At 40.2% G+C, this 21229-nt stretch overlaps 1 protein-coding gene across 5 annotated transcripts in view; it reads right to left on the minus strand.

Annotated features, from left to right (window-relative positions):
- Positions 1–21229, minus strand: part of Nlg-5 (neuroligin 5) — a 157787-nt gene that overhangs the window by 99774 nt on the left and 36784 nt on the right. For 3 of the 5 annotated variants that reach the window (XR_013079735.1, XM_076765751.1, XM_076765749.1), the window contains exon 2: positions 17974–18107. The exons of 1 other annotated variant lie outside the window; for it this stretch is intronic. The gene's annotated coding sequence lies outside the window, so the exon portion shown is untranslated. Of the gene's footprint in view, positions 1–6489; positions 6570–17973; positions 18108–21229 lie in introns of those variants that run through there. One more of the 5 variants, XM_076765752.1, reaches the window with a different exon arrangement.

The raw sequence follows: 21229 nt of genomic DNA on the forward strand, positions 1-21229 counted from the left end.
TTTTTTTCATTTTACGGTGAACCAGTTCCGCAATAATATTAATTAAATTTTCATTAATATAGAGTATTTCATAGATTCTCTTCATCAAATCAGGATTAATTAATTCCTAACAAATTAAATACACTAAATATATGAAATACTATCGCGGCGACGCGATCTGCGCGTGATCCACAGAGGAATACAACGATGACCAAATGGGTATTTTATTGCCCGCACTAATTAAGTTACACAGAAAATATTCCATGTCTTAATTAGTGTCCTATCGAATACTTGCAATTCATTATTTCAAGTTCCAATTAAATCTGTATTAAACTCGTTGGCCGTTTATTATACGACCTCCAGTAGTTTTCAATAGCGTGTTAAATGTTATTTAATTCTGCTGGCTGGTGAGGTTATTCGTTTCGAACTGTTTCCTAAATGTAATTAAACATCCATTACGTTCTACATGATTACAACCTATAAACTGATTATTCTCTCGTGTCTGTACAACGCGAGGCACAAAAATCTGACCACTAATAACAAAATAATCGTGTATAATGTTCTAGTTTTGGCCCAGCAATCCTTTCGAAAATTCATTTGTTATTATAATACTTTTTGAAATATTTAATATGTAGTTAGTAAACAGAAGACTCTGAATACTACTACTAAGTTATTACTAATAACCAATTGTTCTACTTCGAATCAACAGAAGCCAGACTTTGAACATCCCTTAGATTTTGTGTTCCAACAACTTCAATTCCCTTCTACAACCGACAGCACTTAATCTTACGCGCTCCAAACTTAGGATTCAATGCACTATTGCATACGTTTGCTTTGTGGCGATACCTCTCGTGCTCGCCAGCAGAGGGTCACGCTGAACCTTTCACTCCCACAAGTACTCGATCGACCATCTATTCCAATATATACAGGGTGTTCAGCCAACCTTGGGAAAAGTTTTAATGAGAGATTCTAGAGGCTAAAACCTACTCGAATTTTTTTCTCGAAAGTGAGTAGAATTTCGGGTGTATGTCCATTCACCAAAATTGATTGTAATTGACCCCCGAAGAATTTGAAATTAAATTTTTTAATTTAATTTTTTAATAACTTTTTAACAAAGCCTCAATCGAGAAATTGATATTCTTGATTTTCGTCTTATTTTGGCCTCTAGAATCTCCCATTAAAATTTTTCCCGAGGGTGACCGAACACCCTGTGCACGCTCCTCGACCGACCACTGAATGTCCCGGCGTCTCCTCTCCCCTTTTCTTTTCTTTCCTCCTGCTATGTCGCTCACTCACTTCCTCCGTACAGCAAACCGCGACCCACAGCTTCATTTAACTATCCGTAGGCCATTCGAAATCGCAGGACATTGGAGAGTCCATAAAAGTTCCCTGAGTTCCACGAACCCTTTCAATAATTATATCGAGGCTAGTTCAAAGAAGGTCTATTTCCACCCAAATAAAAGAAAAAGTAAAAAAAAGGGGAAGCCTTCGACGTACGCGATCAAAGAGCTCTAAAAGGTTAAAATCTACCAGCATTCTGGCAGAATGCCTGCACACACACGCACCCACACGTTTGCATCTGGCGCGCGCGATGCCACGTCGTGGAAGCGTAATTTAAAGCGTCAAGAGCGACGAACAGAATTAAGCCCCGACACATTAAAATGTGACTAGTACGGCAATAAGAGATTTACATGGCAAAGTCGACTATATTATAGTGTCACAAGTAGAGTAGGCTGTCTACTCGTTTTCTCTCTCCGCGCAGCACCGGTATTTACACTGCCATTAACATTCCCCGGATACCGTTGATATAATAGCGCAAATTTCCTATTACCCACTCCGCTATTGGAGCAATATTTCGCATTTCAACGTTCTTTGATAGGGCCCTAACCGCTTTACTTCGCCCCGAGGCTGTGATTTGCTTAGATAATTACGAAACGCGTGTGACTATAAACTAATAGCAGAATCAATCATGGTAGAACGCGTTCGAATCGTTGCAATCGATCGACGCCATATGCTTAACACGTTCGCGTTGTCGCTGCCATTCGAGTCTCTCTCGCCACCAGGCAACTGCGTTAAATTTCAACCATATGCGAAATTTTTCTTAGCTACCGAACGAATTTAACACGCTACATATTTGATAGTCCTCCCTGACAAGCTCTTGTTTTCGAATATGTCGCAGCCACGATCTTCGATCTAGTAAATTCACGCTTCGATAATATACCCATAGAAATTTCAATAATATTTGACGTCGCAGGTGTAAAATAGAATGTACTCGTACGCGAAATTTGCTTTTAATTCTGATTATGATCACGTGCAAGTGCGCATTGATGATTGCATGCCGCGAAATACCGTACAATATTAAATTTACGTCGTATATTCGAAGTTGTTGTTATAACGGACCCTGAATCACATCAGTGCACGATGAATATTTACGTCGGAATAAAATGTAGCTGTCGGTGGACGTAACTCGTACGAACACCAGATAGATCGGGAAAGCTTTTTTTCTTTACTTGCCCGACCGGCGCGAAACTTTTTAATAGTCAGACAGACGGACAAATAATTTATCTCGATGCGCGGTAGGGTATCGTACGCGCGACAACTAATTACGAGTTATTACTTCGTAAGTAATATCGTTAACGGGATCACGAAAATGGAAAACTTCCCCTAGCGATGCCCGCAAAGTATAATTCACGTAGAAAACGCATTACCGGGTGACGCGATGTTTAATTCTTTCTCCCGTTCGGTTGTATTTCGCTGCACTTGTAATGTTTGGGTCGTCGATACTTTCCCATTTTCCTTCCATTTGCCAGCAGAGGGCTAGTGAAAATGTTAACATGCTTGGACATAAATTTTACCGAGACAAACGAATTCTGGAAGAGAATTTTTAAATTAGGGAAAACCTGGAAATTCCAGTTTCAAAAATTCATATGTTCCAGGAAGAACTTTACTCGATTTTAAATACAAGTTTAAAATATGAATGGTTTATATAAACATGATAATAACGAAATTTTAAAAAAACTGAAATCGAACTGATAAGTGGATTTAGTCGAAAGAAATATTTTGTAATAAATTTCGCACATGCTGCGTCATTCGTTAACATCACAATTTACAAATTTTATTTTTATTGGAACTCGCGTAGGAAATGTTTTGAGCAGAACAGCACACAGTACAACGTATGCAAAGAGAAAACAATAAAGGGCGTTATGAAAAAGCTATTCGGTCAAAGTACGCTAATCCAATACTATATGTGTGTTACGTTCTTCAATATGCAGTTTCAACGAAAACATTTTTGTTTGATAAACAGACTGTTTGTATAATAGAAAGGTAAAATTAGTGATTTTTCCGCGAGACATAGCAGGACATAGGGGTACAAAAATCGATGCGCCAAATGAACGATTCAACGACTTTTCGAATGTGGAAAAATTAAGCGAATGCAAGATTATCAAACGAGTCTCGAAATACGTTTCATTCGATCGTTTCGACCCTTTAAAACAAACGAGAAATGAAAAATGGGCAACACTTTCAAACACCGAATTTAAATTCACACACCCTCTGAAACCACTTATATCTCGACTGGCACTTACTTTAATATATATATCGCTTTTAGCAATAACATTTGGAACGATAGAAATCTATCAATCCAGAAAATTGATAAGCATCTCGCTGACATTAATCCCGTCATTCAATTTACCATCTAAAATACAGTACCTGTAGTAAAATCCTTTCATTTAATTTGTGAATTGTTACTATCAAGAATTTGTAGAAATAAAAACACCGATTCTTTTACCATTTTAAATGGCAGAAGGGCCCTTTAGGAGAAACAACGCAAAACGACAGAGTAGAATTTGGACATGTTTCCAGCAAACGGATTCACGGTTTTATGGGTTTCCGGACGACGGATCTTGTCGTAACAAGGGACCAATAACGTGTTAACGTTTTATGGGTCGCGAGCGTGGGCTCGTCGCAGCATCGTTGGCGGAGATAGGGATCGGGAATAGTGATAAGATGCGAAACAATCCGTTGTTCGCTCGCTACTCTCGAGGCTCATGTTCGCAACACGCTGAAGCGGTCACTGTTTCAATATTTGACACACCGCGCCGACCACCGCGACTGGCTGCTGAGTAAATAGCAGCTCAGCGGAGTGCCTAAGTGCACTCGTGTTTTATCTACATCCTGCACTGACTGGGTTAAACAGTTTCCGCGTTCGAAATGGAAGAACAATGCGCACGGTTGATCCGAGAAGTTTAGGATGGAATTTGCGCGATCGTACAGGGTCAAATTCCAAATATGTACTATGGTTTCATCTAATAATTTCGACGTTTAGGCTCTCCTCAAGAGAAATACTACGTATCTTCATTTAATTACATGCACGGTATCTAGAAATTTGACAAACGTAGTTTCGAGAAAAGCAGCTTTAAAGTTTGAAATGAGATCAGCACACAATGCGATCGTGACTCTCGAGCGCAAAATTTTCGTAACTTCGTCAATTTTCCGAGAACATTCAAAAGCGTTATAATTGATATAGAAATCCAACGAAAACGTATCGATGTTTCGGCAGCGCGAAACGTAAAATGTCCCCGTAACATGTTACGTTGATTCTGTTCTTGAGAGCAACATAGTTTCAACGTCATCCGTCCTGCGTATTAGATTTCACGGAACACACCCTCTATCCGCTCAGTATTCAGTTCGCCAGTTAGAAGCCGTGCTCAGAAACTTACTTGTCCACCGTTTTCCATACACACATTAGCGAAATTACCGAGAAAATCCCTCGCTAATGCCGAATCCCTTCCGTGGCGTGTCTGCAAAGCGTCATCGCGCGATCCCCGAGGAATGCGAAAGTCAAACTCGGAGAAGCCCGAGAACGGATCCGACCACCTGCACCGCGCAGCTTCGAAGCAAAGGACGCTCTGCCTCGCCCCGGTATAAGCGTAGGTCAAACATGCAAAATCCATCCGGGCACGTGAGCCGCATACGAACGTGTCCTTGCAAGCCAAACTCCGCTACGTGCTCACCTAATACGTATAACGAGGGTCAAAGTATACGGAGGATTGCGGGGGTCCAGGTGTGAAGTTGCATCCCTCTCCGGCACCGGCTTATCTTACAAAGAGATAGTCGACCTCTGATCACCGAGACGCGAACACACCGATTCTCGAACGCCTGCGAACAGGAGATTAAGTCGAAAACATTGGCAACATCGAGTTTTTCGATTGCCCAATGTTTTCACTTGTTCGACCGTGTACTAAACTTGTTCTACTTGTTTCGTAGAATGGTATGTACATATAGGAATGGAAGGATGAGCGCTTGTGAGAGAGATAAAAGCTTAGCCCTCTGGCGGCGAGTACAGGAGACGTCGCCACGATCCTAACGATGGTCAACGATCTTATTTGTGAAATAACCGAATATGTTCAGAACCTATCGAAACACAATTACAAGCATGCGATTAATAGTTGAATAAACTATCGTAATTGTAGTTCCAAAGTGCTTTACAATTGCAAAGTAATCACACATCGTGCAGTGTAGTAGGCTCGAAAGAAGCAATTCAAAATCTATTCGAGCGGAACGCGTATGTATATCTTCGAGATTGAATGACTGATGCTAAAAGATTGAATGGGCGTCGGTTGCGAGGAAGTACGTAACGCGTGGATTTTAACGAACAAATTGTTTAAATATTCACGTATCTTTCGATGTACGTTTGAATTATTTAATTTACACCACCGGTCGCGCTTCACAGTTGGGAAAATTAGATTAACAGACGATAAAGAGATCGAATCTTTTTTAAATATTTCATGTTTTGTGCGTGGAACAATAGAAGCAAATGGATTGAATCGGAAAACCGAACTGTGAATAGTTCGTTTTCCAGTATTCGCTTTTACGTCGGTGAAATATTCCTGCTGCGCTATTCTCGCCGCAGAAAAAAAAGGTGGGGAAAGAAAAAAAAAAATTTGAAAAATGTAAGAGCAAAACTTTCTGGAGGCTGGCATTTCAAGATACCATGTAATAATAGCTTCTTTATTTCTTAGTCACGTGCTAATGTTCGAGGGCGGAGCAATTCAAATTAGATCATATCCGAAAGTTACGCTACTGCAATTACCGTACCCTTCGATAGCACTAGAAACTTTATCCATTTCGAAAAGGTAATAGCTCGATCTCTGATATCGATTATCGTCCGCGATAACTTTGCGTACCGTAGGTTTTATTGCCATTAAATGTTATACCTTGCGTCCAGCAAAATTAATCGAAAAAATTCTCACGCCGGGGTTATGTATGCTTTTGAAAAATTCAAGGGCCTGAATTATTATTTTTTATAATGCATTTTTATCAAGTACGAAAGAAGAAATCAAAGCCCTATTTATACTAAAGATACGAACGTAAATAAACGAACGACTAAAAAGCAAAAACGATTTGCAGTTCAAAAAATAATGTAATCAGTTGCATGCTGGCTCTGACTGGCACAATTCTCTCTATTCTCCTGACCAAAGAAAGCACTCTGAAAATTCTTTTCTAAATTACCTCAAAGTAAGATCATGACGACGATCACTGTGACTCGAATGTATCGTTTTGGATCCAATGCTTCGGGTTGATCATGGACGACGAATTCCATTTCAATCTATACCGGAGATTGGCGCGACGAGAGGGCAGTTTCATGGGGTTCAATCGTTTTTAAGAATCCCAGTAGACACGTCCTGGGCCATTCTTACCGAACGGATGGGTCAATCCTCCCGAGAGTCGGCAGAAATGTATTTTCGAGATTGAGCCGGATTTAAATCCAGAACCCGGGTGCGTGTATACACGCCCACAGCTGTCGAGCTCGCAGGAGCGCCATTAAAATGGAATATGGAAATTCGAGACGAAGTCTGGACCCTTGAAAATCAGTCGGTCGTGATCGCGGCGTGCCGTTGTACAGAGTTTCATTAGGCGAACGATACGGCTGAATCGAGGGAAACGTCCTGCGGATTAAAATGTTTTACCAAGACTCAGATATTGCGCCTGAATTCCATTTATTCGACCCTCTGGCGTATTCTTTGCGCAGAAATTTTATTTCATTATCCAACGTCTTTATCCGACGTACATAAATCAATATAAAGTAAACAAAGTTTCTGCCTAAGTTTGCCAGACAGTATACAAGATTTACCTAAAATAACGACGTGGTACGATGTAAACAGGAATGTATAAAAAAGTGAATGCGTTTGTACAAATTACGTACGCTCGAAGGAAATATTTGCATAATGAGGTACAAGAAGTTAATAGGAAGGGTTACAAAAAAGAAGTGAAGTTAAATAATGCTCTGACGAGGAACAAAAGATCACTGTATCGTCTGAACAATGTAGAGAACATTACAAAGCAACTATGAACAGATGTAGGGAAAAAGTTGCTCGAAAAGTTCAAATATTACTGTCCTTTGTTTCAAAGTGCGTTCCGACGTGGGATGAATCGTCGTTTCCTGCTTCGCCGACCGATCGGATCGGGAATTGAACGTTCGAAACGCAAAAAGGCGTGTGAAATTAGTGCATTTGCAGGAGTTTCTCGTTCGTATCCGATCGATTGTGCGGATCACCGTGACCGGCGGATGAAAAAGAAACGCGACGGGCACGATGAAATGTCAATATCGACAGTGGCCAGAGGCGAGAAGTAAAAAGAGAAAAACGCGAGGAGGGGCAAGCGATGGTGCTGCGCCGAGCGAGTGAATAATTTCCACGTTTCCACTGCGTGTCTACAAAGAGTGCGAATTTTCGAGATGCTTCGTACGGGGTTCGTCGCTTCTTCGAACTGGAGGTGTCGACCGATTCAATTCCCAATAAGCCCGAAAGCTGATCTCCATCGAATTCCTCATTTCCATTTCCGTCCCGTTGTCTGCGAACCGAGCTTCTTTGTCTACCCGTGGGTATCAGACGCCAGATCCCAACATTGGTTCACAAATCGTGCTGTTTATATGAGAGAACGTACCCGATAGTCCACGGCTCGTGGTATATAATGAGAAAACAGAGAAAAGGAATTAATTTTCTAAGCTTCCACGAAAGTTTGTTGGTTTATGGAACCGCGTAAAGTCATCTTGAACGGTCGAGGTTGCTCTTAAGTAGAAACTTTCATACCAATATTATGACTTTCGTACTCGTGATTTTTAAACCGATATTATGCCAGCTAAACTACACCGAAAATCAAAATACAGTAACTCACGATATAAAATAGTATAGTTTCTAGTGTTCTTAGAATACGGATTCCTCCAACTATTGCCAATTTTATTGATTAATTGCATGATAATGCATACGATACTATTCTTTAGATATACGATACTATACACGATACTATTCGTAGGCATCGCGTGGTAAACAGACCAGACTGATGCTAAATTGCTTTGTTACAGAGGTTATAAGAATCGTGACCAACTCTTGTGGAGTACCGATAGGAACTAAAACTCCATCACGATCGTGATTTGCTGTCCGCGAGCCTGGCTCGTGATATTCATGTTTGGGCCAAAATCCTCATCACGAGTTAGATTCGTTGAAGTACGGAAAGGGAACGTATCACTAAATAATTTGAGCAGAACCACGGACGAAAAAAGTTAATGGGTTTTTGCACAAAACGTACCAAAAAAATCTTCTCTTTTCGACGTTTTAATTTCAAATCTGACAAAAAAGACACCCGGATTTTTCGCGAAATAATTGTATGCGGTATATTATATTCCATTCAATACTTGATCGCATCGTACGATTCTGTCTGCGAATTCCAATAATAATTATTTGCTTGCGTGCAAGAAACTACGAGCAGCGGTTGAATTGGAAGCACTCACGGTTTGTTGTTTCCCAGCTTTCTCGTCTTCAATTTATAACTTCGGTTACGGCTTAGTTTCAGTGAGTGGCAAACACTGGACCACGCAGACGAAGCAAAAGTTTCGGCAGTGTTTAAATCCGAGAATGCGAGTCAAACCAGGCTAGTGTATTAAGGCGGGATTTTCTATACGCGTCAGACGCGTGCGACTGCATTTTGCGTCAGATGCATTGGCACCGGAACAATTGAAAGCACTATTCTGTTTTCCTACAAACAATTTTCGACGTTGCGTCGCGACATATCGCACAGTGAGCCAAAATCTAACTTTATGAGATACACTATGGTTCAGATGAGTTAGGATATCATTAAATAACACTCTGCAGTATAAAAAACAATACAAATTAGTATAAAATACTAGTATAGTACTATAATTTATTTTAATTTTCATTGATTTAGATGACTCGGAAGGTAATGTAATTCTTTTGATATTATATTTAATCTTTCTCAAAAAACTTTCTTTTTAGATTTTAAGTGTAAGAACGATGTTTATATGTATTATTCGGGGATTAATAAATGAGTAAATCTGACATCCGTGATCTTCTTTCACCCAACGATGAATTCGTTTCTACTCGCTAAAAACTGAAGTAGTTTAAGAAAACAGAAAAAAAAACAGCAAATTCACGCAACTGTGCATACTTCTTCGCGCGGGATCGCCGGTGGAAAAGTTACTTGACTCGTGGTTGCAAATTCTTGGAAAAAAAGAAACCTTCCACGGTTTTAACCGGACACCCAAGTAATTGGCTTCCAAGAACTGGAATCTTGTCGCAAAGTTTCTTGGATTCTTTTCGTCGTTCGCGCGAGAAGATTTTTAAACAGTCGGAAGTATTGGGACGCTAGTCGAGATAAAGGTTATAAACTTTCGCGTATATCCGACGGTATTCTTCAAATTTCCTTATAGTAGAAAAAAGGAGCGCGAAAAGAACCATCAGGAATGATATCTGGAGCGGGAAGTCTGTCGCGTAGAACATTAACGAAGACGATGTAATCGCGGAAAGTTTGGACGAGCATAGGCGAAACATTTTTCGTGGGCGGAGTTGTTTACGAGTGACGTCCCTTCGGCATCACGCGTTGGAGTTTATGAAATCTATGCAGATCACAATTTTTGACAAAATATTTGACGTCTTCGCGAACAATATCGAGGGACTAGTATATATTGTGACTCGAAGATCATAGACTCGACTTTAACAATCGTAAATGCTGGATTTTGAGTGACCCAGTGTCCACGATCCAATGGTTAATAGAGGGACCAATTTTCTGATATAAGACCTAAGTTTATCCAATTTATTTGCTTCTAGATTAAAAACCACTCCAGTTGGCGCTTCGTGTTTCCTATTACCCTAACACGCAGGATGCAAGAAGTGGCCAGCAGCACGCTACGATGCAACACGATACACCCACCCAACGCGCTGATTAACACAAACGTTCTTTTTCATAGTCAACTTCGCGTTTTTCTGCTCGATTAATATGAATGCTCTTTTTTAGAGTCAACTTCTCGCTTTGTTCGTTGCTACGGCTAGAAAAGCAGCCCATTCCTCGGCAGTCGTTCGGAATTTTTTGCCCCCTCCGTTCATCAACGATAAGCACCCACAGCGCCCTGCGTCGCGCAGAAAACAACGAAGTAAAACCCCCGTAGACAAACTTTCCTTACACAATAAATCTTGCCTAGGCGACATGCTTTACGAGCGCGAACGATGCTCGTCAAGTTTCTCGTGCCTCAAAGAAGAATGTACAATAAGCTCGTTTCGCGAGTCACCGTCCCCGAATACCTAATTCGTGTTCTTTTTGCGGTGCACGGAAAATAAATCGCGAACCTTCTAACTTATCTGACCCATCAGCGCCCAGGACAATCGAGTCGAAATTCCATTTGCGTTACGTGTTTTCGTTCTCCACGAAATCATCTTTCTTTCGGCTTTTCTTGTTCCTTTCTTCTTAATAATTTTTACAAACAACGATGAAACTGATGGACGTAATGTTTTTCTTGTGTAGCAGTAAATATAAAAATATAACAAAACTCAAGATCTCACACGGAAAATGTTACGATGTTCGAGGAACATGGCCCTGTTTTGTCAAAACGACGCCACGTGTATTTGTTTATTTCTGGTGACTCGACTCGTTGAATAACTATGGTCTTTTCTTTTTAAAACGCCATTTGCGTTGCGTTCCATTCTTTCCCGATGAGAAATTGCGGCCCAAAAAGCTGTAATTAATCATACTCGGTAGCTCGTAAATTTGATAAGAGGAGCTTGAAAGAGTATCAAAATTTTGCACGCAAAGGTAGTCAGAATAATGTTTAAGAATACTTGAGCACGTTTACCCGGTGACGTCATCGATGTGGACATGGGCAAGCGTATTGTAATCTCTAGATTTTCGTGCACAGACGTAAGCACGATGTAGGTACACGCGCTTGTTATGCATATCTCCGGATATGCATATGCGCGCCGAAGGATGCACGTGTAATCTCACGCGAATATGCAAACGTAACACGATTACTCGGCAAGAAAATTCAAATTCGTTGTGAAAAATGTGAAAGCTAATGCATTTTTTGTGATAATCCGACACCGTGTTCGCCATATTAAATTTTACAGTCCAAATTCGGACGAGTTTTCTGTCTCCATGAAAATTTCGAGCAGAATACGTTTCTCTCTTATTGGATTGCACCGACGAATTTGTGTATCCCCTTTCCGTTAATCAGCGTATCATTCTATAGGAGAAACCAATTACTCGATCCTTAACTGTGATGACAGTGGACAATGATGTATATAATTCTTTTATAAACACAAACATTTCTATTCGCTGTTAAAACCGACATTAAATGTCTCTCCAATTACGTAATTTATATATATAGGTTTAATTGAAGTACGATGCAATTAAAATACTAATGTATAATGTATTTGAACTACAACTGTTTCGATTGCAACCCACAATGTTGGAGGACCGAGAATAATTTATTATTGTGTTATGTGTAGATGCATGTTAAATAAACATTCATCTTGTTCAACGTTGAATACTGCCCTTTAGATTTCCGAGGGATGTAATTTGGATACTAATTTCACGCAGCTTCTAAAGTAGTTTATAGTTTTTGATACGTTTCAAGGTAAACGTTATAAGAAATTCACGTCAAGACATAGGAACCTGACTCTGAGCTTATCCAGGTCTTACATAAAGGAAGCGAATTGCAGTTTCAAACTTGGCGAGTTAATCTTCGGGATGTGGCACGTTAATGCGTATGAAGTTGCGTTACAGTGGGAAGTGCGTTGAGTGCAAGCTGAGCTTCTGTGAGTAGTCGGTAAGATTCAAAGATAGGAAAAGAGAATGGAGAATGCTAAGCAACAATTTCTAGTTGTATATTTATTCGAGGCCGCTCGTGGCATTATTTTACTCGGTCAGTTTTCAATATTACGAACAATTTGTTTTCATTAATCAAAGTGCAAAGGGACGGAGGGTCCGTAAAAATTAATTAAAAGCACGCGCGTTCCCAGAAGAAACATGTTCTTTGCTCCGACCAGCGCGATGAAAAGGAAACCAGCATTATGAATAAAAAATGTTTCCTGCACAAAGAGGTTACAATTTCATAATTGCGACGCTTTCCTAGAGTCGACGAAACACGCACGAAACAATGCTCTCGAGATAATGTTACACGGTAACACTCGTGTTCCTTGTCCTCGCAAAAATATTGCTTTTTCGCAACCGCGTTGCGTCGCGTCGGCTCTTTCTCTAGCGTGTATTTTTTTTTCGAGTAGCGTTACCTTCGCTGATACGCGGCAAGACCTGCTAAAGCGATAACAGAATACAAATTTTGCCCGACTTCCGTTTCGCGTCTCGTGAATTTGCATTAATCGTAATTTCCGTGCGAATTTTTCCAGTGGAACGGTAACTTCATAATTGGGAAAGTTCGACAGCCTCTTTTAAAGTTTTGCATTCATTAAAATTGAAGAAATCTTCAGATTCGAATAAATATTTTCCCCCGAAGAGTACAATCGATCGGCTGTTATCGTTTGATAAAAATTTCGTGATACAGCCTTAGTAAATAAACATTGCAGTCGAAATATATTGCAGCGTGGAACTTTGTAGTTTTGAAATTTTAAATTAAGACTTGGCAACAACAATTGTTTTTATTTTATTATTTTCTGACAAGTTTTTCTCCGTAAAAATTTAATATTCATAGAATTTTATAATGTTAACTGCTATCGTTTGATTTTATTCACGTTACAAGTTTGCTTCTGAATAGTAACTAAATGGGAAGTTGAAATTATTCAGTTTAACCATTTTAATACCAAGTACTTATAAAGTACTTACAATTTTGTAGAAATTAAATTTTATTTACCAGTTTGTACGAGCATTTTCTGTAATAATAATCAGATAATATTCTTGACACCCTTAAAGTTACGTAATGACATTCTGTTATTATTAAAATAAAGTAATTACAGAAACAAGCTAATATACATACTACTTCATTTCACGATAATTCCATACCTGCAATAAAATTACGTTACATTGTTATATCATGTAACTTTGATATTTAGCTTAATAAAATATTAAAATATTTCCAGATAAGTTTTGGAAATGGAGTATTCCGAAATATTTAACTGATTGAAATTATAAATTTGTCTGTATTGTTAAAATAATGAAATGATAACAATTTAATTAAAATGCAATTATTGCAACCAAGTATAGATCGATAACACCGTTGCTACAAAATTTATATTAATTACTTGTCATATAAAATAATAAAATAATTTCATTAATTAAAATACGTATTGATATCGATAGATCGATGTTGTGGATATTTCCAAACTACGTTGCGGAGAATAAAACGCTGAAACGTTTTTTCAAACAGTCGTTTGCTATTTTCGTTTCAAATTGTATTTGCTCGGCTCTGCCTCTAGCAACGAGACCTTCGAGTATGTTCGAATAAATAATTGATAAAACCGCTTAGATATGATCGTCTAAATTGGATGGACGGAGATCGTATCTTAAAATTTCAATAGAATCGCAAGTACCTTAGTGTGAAATCCTACGCATTTACAAAATGAATCGTGGGGCGATTGAAACGAAACGTTTAACCCGATGGATTTGTCGTTCGCGCAACCGACGTAATAAGGAGAAGGGAGTCGGTTTCCAAGGCTAGAAGATTAAAATTTTTCAAATTTCCTAGCGGCGAGCAGTATTTCGCGGGAATAATGACGGTAGAACGGCACCGGTTGGATGCTCGACTCGAAGGGCGCTGAAGTCACAAACAGATGGCTTTCCAGTATTAAATTTGGTTTGCGGTAAATTACAGGGCGCCCAGTCGGCTCTCAAATTCGCCGAGGGGCAACGAAACGTATAAGCTACGGACGTCCTATCTCCCGTGTCAACTTACAATTAAAAAGTTAAATTGAAATTACGAGGGTAACCGGCCTTCCATCCGTCCAGCTCGCTTTCCGCCGCCGTCCGTGTACTACGTATTAAATTGAAATTTCCGTTAATGCCGGTCTTTCTCATTTTGTCACGGTTTCGTCGCGCGCGCGTGTCAAGATAGAAAACTACACGCCGCGAATTTATGCAGTTGTTGCGTCTTTGGCTAACGAAAGTTGAGAAACTGCGACGAAACAAATCGCCATTAACGACGACTTGACGATGGATTCTTTTCTCTTAGTGTGGTTAAATTATAAGGTATTTCCTAGGTATTGTTATCTTTGAAAATTTATATTAAGCACCCCTCGCTTTATTAAAATATTCTTAACTCGACTTCTGTCCCGAAAGAGACTGAAAAACTCGCGACCATGCTAAAAACTCTGTCGACGACCGGAGTTAATGGTTTCGTTTCATTGTTTTGCAACCGCAGCGCGGTTATCGCGATATTTCTTGCTGGAGGATCGATAAGCCGTCGATTGGAACTTCCAGAATTATCCGCGTTGCCAAAACGGGAGACGAGAGAGTTCTCATAGATTATGAAGTTCGCCGATCGACGCATGCGGAAACCAGGCGGTCGACCGCGTTTCTTGCTCGATCGATCTTTCTCTAGGTCGAACGAAACGGACCGTATTGTGCGCGACGTCCCCAGTCGCTTCGCCTCGATGCTATTGGGATAATAAAAAGCACGAGAAACAGTCGTTCCCGATCGTAATATCGAAACACCGACGACTACTATAGGGAGATGAGACGATGGCAGTCGATCAGTCGATCTAACAAATCCTTCCATTAGCTGGTCTAACTTCAGACCAGTAGGCAACGCGTGACAAAGAAGATAAGAGTTCGTAGAACACGTTCGTCGCGGTATCGATTTCCTTTTCCGAACGCGTATTTTTAAACGGAAAGCAACGTCTTGAATTGGCACACTCCGCGACTAATTTACATCGATATGCACGCTGACGTTTCTCCGATATATTTCCATCTCTATTCCGGTCTATCGAAAACGTAGAATTAACCCTTTGCGCTTCAAGAATTTTCTTTATTATAAGTAACTGGTAACGTCGAGGAAATTTTACGGTGCTATTTCTAAAAATTGGAAATGTTAATGATAAATTGGTAAAAAGTCGTTAATTCAGTTTGTGTTAGTTTATGAAGCTTGAAGTACATAACCGTATACAGGGTGTTCGGCTACCCCTGGGAAAAATTTTAATGAGAGATTCTAAAATCTAAAAAAAGGTCAAAATAAGATGAACATTAAGAATACCAATTTGTTGATTGAGGCTTCGTTAAAAAGTTATAGAAACAATACCGGCCACACAGTATATCTTCGGTAAAGAATTTTTTTCTCGAAAGTGCGTAGGATTTCGGGGGTATGTGTATTCACCAAAAAAGATTGTAATTGACCCCCGTAAACGAAAATAATTTTTTCAGAACGATTTGAAAAATTTTTTTTTCACCCTAAAATTTCAGGGAAACATGTCGTGTATGGTCAGACACTACATTTTCGGTAAGGAATTTTTTTCTCGAAAGTGCGTAGGATTTCGGGGGTATGTGTATTCACCAAAAATGATTGTAATTGACCCCCGCAAACGAAAATAATTTTTTCAGAACGATTTGAAAAATTTTTTTTTCACCCTAAAATTTCAGGGAAACATGTCGTGTATGGTCAGACACTACATTTTCGGTAAGGAATTTTTTTCTCGAAAATAGCTAAGATTTCGGGGGTATGTGTATTCACCAAAAATGATTGTAATTAACTCCCACAATCGAAAATAATTTTTCCAGAACGATTTGCAATTTTTTAATAACTTTTTAACGAAGCTTCAATCAACAAATTGATATTCTTGATGTTAGTCTTACCCTCTATATTTACGAATAACGAGTAATTCAAAGAACAAATTAAAAATAACGAAAAAATTGATTTTATATATTTCGATACCCACTTATTAAACAATACATGGATTTCAACACGAATATATTAACTATATGCGTACGCCTATATTTTAGATACACGTAAAATGGGGATCTATGGTTTCGAATGTCTTAACGACAAAACAAATTTGTTGTCATTATCTAAATTGTCCGGTACGACCACCGTTTTCTTAATACGTGGGATATTCTCTAGTTTGTGGGGAGAAAGGTTTCGTCCGGTGCCGGATAGCGTTCGAGGACCATTAAAATCCAAGCCGAGATTTCGTTTCAGGGCGAACGCTCGGCCAAGGAAGAAACTCCGCGACAGAGGGATGGAAAGCAGTTCGGTAGTATCGCTTTGGTTCGCTTTACAATTCAAAGGAGGTTCGCGACTCCGTTTAAGTATTCAGGATGCGGAATCGTCGTGGGAGCACGACAGTAAGCGATGGCGAGCTTTTTTCCACGAGGAGTGCATCGAGGCCGACTTGTCGCTCGTGACCGCCAAGATTATGTCACGAAGCAGAAGCATTGTAATTGAAATCCACGCTTAAAATGCAGACATGGACTCGCCTCCTTGAAAGAACGCGACGTCCCGCGACCTTCGTGAAAAATAGGATGGATGGTCGACGTCTCACCCTTGCGGTCCATCGCTTTGTAACGAAATTTTTCCCAATGCACTGGAGAATTCCAAAAGACCTTCTTCGAATTGTGAAACTGTTCGAAGCGATACTAGAATTCTCAGGCAATTCGATCGATGATTGGTTTTGCGACGAAGAGTCAAGTTACTCGACGTTCTAGACTTTTCATAGAAATTGTATTTGAGCGTTCGGGAAACAACGAAACTGATGTCACGTTGAGAATCGTTTAGTTATTTATTTCGTAATGATGAATACATGGCAGATGGAAATCATAAATCTCACTTCCGCATAAAAAGTTACATATTTTTCTACGTTTTTTGTTTTAGATACAACTTTTTCAAACAGGAATCGCACGATCTCGCCATAATATACAAGTAATTAAATTTAAACACAAAGTGCTTTTGTAAAGTGTCATTTACGACTTTTTTCGCTCAGCTCGTTAAAACGCTTCGTAATTTTTAAGGCTACAATACGAATTTTACGAGAGGATCGCAAGTACCGTAAGAATTCATGACGCTGTTATAAATTAATGGCCAACGTCGCCCGAACTTCTAGACGAAGCAGTTTTTATTGAAAACAATAAAAACATCCGAACAGTTAGCAAGTAGTTATCCAAGCAGTAAACAGTGCAGGATGTCGCGACTAAATTACGTCTACAACGTTCGAAGAATCGATTTTGTCAAGTTGGGCGAATAAATTGTAGTGCAGACTCGTTAAACTAATCGATTTCTCAACGATGCAAAAAATTCTGAACCGTGCATGCTGTGCCAAGAAATTCCAGAAAAACTAATGAATAGAAATAATAAATCTAAACAAATCGCTGCTGATTTGATGTCACGAATTTAATGAATAAAAGCAAATCAACAGTTCGAGACATCATTACACGGATAAAGTCTAATGGCACTGTGATAAACAAATGACGAATTGGAGTTTCAAGAAAACTAACGGCGAATAATTAAAAAAAAACCAAGAATAAGCGGTCTACAACTCGCAGCAGTTATTTATAGGTGCTTCGATAAGGAAGTACATGCGAAAACATGTCGCAGAAGATTAAGAAACGCAAGATTTAATGGTTGTACAGCACGAAGAAAGTCATATATAAGGCAAATCGTAGCAAACGAGTAGAATTTGTTAAAAAATATATAGAAAACCTAAATCGATCGTCGAACCCTGCACCAAAAGACGTTCAAATCTGCATCCCAAAACTAATGTTGTTAAAACTCACCCAACGTTCGTGGCCCTGTCCGACGCTTCGATTGCAAAACGAATTACCCCGTGAATTCAACGTCCGAGTCGTGCTTCGTTTCTTCGCCGATTCAACAAGTCCAAGACTAGTGTCCTGAATCCACGAGAGCCTCTCTGCAAGAAGACCGAGGAAAGAGAATCACTAAAAGGGAACGAAAAAAAGTCGTCGCGACTTTTACGAGGTTGTTGCCGAGGACAGGGGTGGCAAAGGGGTGTTGTCACGACTTAATTGCATTTGCATTTTCGAGACGGGCTCCGGCGGTTTACTTACGAGTTCGTTGGTCGTCTTGTTTTATCGGTCGTCGGTAGGAAGTCGCACGAAACGAAAAACTGAGTTTCCGCGCGCATGCGCTCACTTTCGAGAAAATAGTCGCGACAGCCGTCGAGACTAACTACTTTATGAAATTACGTGCATCCCGACCGAGCGGTGGAAGGTCCTGCCTTCGTAGGACGACTCTGGTCGTGCTTGGAATTCCCTCTTTCGTTTCCAAACCCCCATTCGCCTATTCGACTCCGCTTCAACTGCTCTCCATACCTCCCCCTTCAACCTCTTTCTGACAAGAGTCGCCACGGTTTTTAGAATGTAGCCGAGCGAGAGAAAGAAATTCGTCGGCGGCCACGGGAATAAATAGTCGCATTAAACGCGATGGTGCGGTTGAAAAGGATTCGCCATTTCCAGCGGCGACCTTTTCCGACCCTTCTTCCGTCCCCGTGATATTCTTCTGCCCTCTCGTTCGTTATTTTGTCGCGAGCCCTGCCGAGATTTCATGCCCGTTTAGGAACTGATTTATCGTCGCGGATGGACGCGTCGCCAGTAATTTATTCGCTGCCGCGCGGCTTGGAATGCGTAAACTCGTTGGACTCTTTGGAAACGAGACGCGACGCGCCGGGTAAACAAGTCTGTCTGTGTCGCAAAATGAGTTTAGAATTTTATGATTCGCGAGAATCCGGATGGTACAAAATAAAGTAAAACCCGTTTATAGTTTTTTTAAATTTTAAGATATACACGTCAAAATCTCAATGACATATTTTCGCGTCATTTGGTAGTAAAAAACACTAATGTGTGAAGAATCATTATTGTAATAGGTTTCGTTTTGCCTCGAGAAGACGAGAACTGATCATTGTCCGACTTTGAGTCTTGTTCAAAAGCTGGGACACAGGAACCAAGTCTAACGTTACGTTTACGAGAACGCGCACCGAGCGAACACGTGCTGCCTTTGATAGCCCCGATCCATTGCAGCCGAATTGCAGTCTCATCAAAGAAAGAGCCGAGGTTGTGGTTCGCTCATAGTTCTCGATTAGGGATCCCCAGTGTCGAGAACTGAATAGAATCAGCCTTTCATTAAGGGTTTGAAACGTTGAGCGACTGGGGTTTCGAGAACGTCACGTTAAACGATCTGTTCCTTTAAAACGGAAGAGAGAGCTTGAGGTGGTTCTGCCCTCGCCTTCATTCTTCGAGCAATATCTTATCTAACCAGATGGTTATTCTATTTGTTAAAGCAGAGAAGATTTTCACCCTGTCTTGCTGTCTAGATGCAATATTTCTCAAGACAGGTCTTGTCTAACCATTGAGATTCTTATTCCACTTATCCAATGTGAATTCCTTATTTGACCGTCCTGGCTAAAAGAGATTCTTAATTAACTTGTCTGAGATAATCATTATCCAACTACTTTCGTCAGGCTTGGACTTAATTCAACTCGCCCAACGAATTACGATCTTTATTTTACTGGCCTGCTCAAACGTGGAATCTAATCATCTGATCCAAAGTGTTTCCTCTACTCAACTGATCACGAACATATGTTAGAGAGTACATAGTTTTGGAGATATAATTAACTAATGTTAGATATCTAGCGATGTTCCATGAACATAGGTGTTTGTATTTAGAAGCTACGACACGCCGAAGTGCCATGTTGCGTGGCTTGTAAGTTCAGCGATCGAGACCCGTTTAAATGGCACTGGAATTCCAATTTACAAGCCACGCAGCATGTCACTTCGCTTTCGTAGCTTTTACGACCAGATACCTATGTTGGCAGTACATTACCTGGTTTGTAACTTTAATTAATTATATCTTTAAATCTATCAAGTACGACTGATACTCGACTCGAATATATTATTAGAAATATGTATTCTATCATCCAACGAAAGATCGTTAAAATCGCAGCGATAATTTCTGGTAATTTTTCGGATTATTTAGAAATTATTCCATTAGAACGATGCTTGATTCGTCATTGTGTACGACGTACAACGAGACGCATTCTGGGCAAAGAATTGAGCGTAGAGTCAAAGAGTAGCGAGTCATCTGGCCATTCATGGCACCCCAAAGGCGACGGCGAGTGAATTAAAGAAGCGCTGATTTAGCGGCTGGACCGACCTCGAGTCCATTAGCAAAAATTAGCATACGCTTCTGTGAGACGCGTTATCGCGAGCAATGGTACGGAAGCAGGAATTATTTTCTCTAATCCAATTAGAGGGACGATAAAAGCTCGCGCCCTACTTCCTGTCCCGGGCAATCGGTCTTCATTAGCCCAACGAACTTTTCCTCGAGCTTAGCTCAAATTAAGCTAGCATGCTCCTGTTAATCGCGCGATAACGAATCGCTTCAGAAACGCGAGGGCGAGCCTCTGACGCTCGTAACCGTGGTATCTCCGGAAAACAACGTATCGAAAATCGTTTCAATGCGTTCGTTTGTGAGATACGGCTGCACCCGTGGCACGCTTCACGGGTTAATCCTCTATTGGCAATGTAAGATAAAAATGTAAACGCTGTGCCTCTTTCGGAATGTCGTATTGAATTGGTTACGATCGAGTTGCGTGTCCCCATCGATATTGTGATTTATCGCTGTGCAATAAAATTTAGATGCAACAAACAAAGCTCGTTGCACCTTCCACGGTGTTTTATATGCTCGAGGTAATTCATCAATGTGTCTGTTAAATAAAATGAAAGGAAACAACATTGAACGCAAATGTTGTGCACCTTCTTGAATTTTTGATCGCGATTGTGAAAATCGAACGCGTTATTAAATTCTACGCGGAACTGGAACGAAAATATTTTGATGTTGACGCGTGTTCGGGTATGCGAAACCGTTCCTCCTCGTCGTTTGCGAGCTCCTTCAGGGATGAGTAATCGAAATCCATGTCGAAAGATTTCGAATCGAAGCACGATGCCCGAATAAACGTTGAATTTTAGTTATCTCCTGATGCGCAGTCGCGGCACCGTTCCCTTCGACTAAATCGGT

This window comes from Colletes latitarsis, chromosome 5 (genome assembly GCF_051014445.1).
Source record: "Colletes latitarsis isolate SP2378_abdomen chromosome 5, iyColLati1, whole genome shotgun sequence".
Classification (NCBI taxonomy): Eukaryota; Metazoa; Arthropoda; class Insecta; order Hymenoptera; family Colletidae; genus Colletes; species Colletes latitarsis.